The sequence below is a fragment of the Muntiacus reevesi genome, chromosome 16 (genome assembly GCF_963930625.1).
Source record: "Muntiacus reevesi chromosome 16, mMunRee1.1, whole genome shotgun sequence".
NCBI lineage: Eukaryota > Metazoa > Chordata > Mammalia > Artiodactyla > Cervidae > Muntiacus > Muntiacus reevesi.
In genome coordinates this window covers 3,540,743-3,542,011 of record NC_089264.1, presented here as the reverse complement: position 1 = coordinate 3,542,011, position 1,269 = coordinate 3,540,743, and the positions used below count along the sequence as shown (strand labels likewise).

The 1,269-nt window shown below is 38.5% G+C and overlaps 1 non-coding gene across 1 annotated transcript; it reads right to left on the bottom strand.

Annotated features, from left to right (window-relative positions):
• Positions 1-633: 633 nt before the first annotated feature.
• Positions 634-740, bottom strand: LOC136148184 (U6 spliceosomal RNA). The gene has a single exon (XR_010659469.1). It is a non-coding gene; the product is annotated as a U6 spliceosomal RNA (small nuclear RNA).
• Between the last annotated feature and the right edge of the window lie 529 nt (positions 741-1,269).

The window sequence follows — 1,269 nt, the reverse complement described above, 5'->3', positions numbered from 1 at the left end:
ATTGATTCAAATGAATTCTTTTTAATGGCTGAGTAATATTCCATGGTGTATATGTACCACAGCTTCCTTATCCATTCGTCTGCTGATGGGCATCTAGGTTGCTTCCATGTCCTGGCTATTATAAACAGTGCTGTGATGAACATTGGGGTGCACATGTCTCTTTCAGATCTGGGTTCCTCAGTGTGTATGCCCAGGAGTGGTATTGCTGGGTCATATGGCAGTTCTATTTCCAGTTTTTTAAGAAATCTGCACACTGTTCTCCATAGCAACTGTACTAGTTTGCATTCCCACCAACAGTGTAAGAGGGTTCCCTTTTCTCCACGCCCTCTCCAGCATTTATTGCTTGTAGACTTTTGGATAGCAGCCATCCTGACTGGCGTGTAATGGTACCTCATTGAAGTTTTGATTTGCATTTCTCTGATAATGAGTGATGTTGAGCATCTTTTCATGTGTTTGTTAGTCATCTGTATGTCTTCTTTGGAGAAATGTCTGTTTAGATCTTTGGCCCATTTTTTGATTGGGTCATTCATTTTTCTGGAATTGAGCTGCAGGAGTTGCTTGTATATTTTTGAGATTAATCCTTTGTCTGTTTCTTCACTTGCTATTATTTTCTCCCATTCTGAAGACTGTCTTAAAAATATGGAACGCATCATGAATTTGCGTGTCACCCTTGCACAGAGGCCATGCTAATCTTCTCTGTATCATTCTAATTTTAGTATATGTGCTGCCAATGTGAGCACTCAGCCCACCATATAAAATAATAAAAATAAAAGCAAAAATAAACAATTGAGACCTAATCTGCCTGCAATGTGGGAGACCTGGGTTAAATACCTGGGGTGGGAAGATCTCCTGGGTCTTCCACTCTACTATTCTGGCCTGGAGAATGCCATGGACTGTATAGTCCATGTGGTAGCAAAGAGTTGGAAATGACTGAGCCACTTTCACTTTCATTTTCTTTGGGACCTAATTAAACTTTAAATCTTTTGCACAGCCAAGGAAACCATAAGCAAGATGAAAGACAATGCTCAGAATGGGAGAAAATATTTTCAAAGGAAGCAATAGACAAGGAATTAATCCCCAAAATATACAAACAGCTTATGGAACTCAAGATAAAAAACATACAAAGAAACAAAGAATCCGATCAATAAATGAGTGGAAGATCTAAATAGACATCTCTCTAAAGATGACATATGGATGGGCAAGAAACATATGGAATGATGCTCCTTATCACTAATTATTAGAGAAATGAAAATCAAAACTACAGTGAGT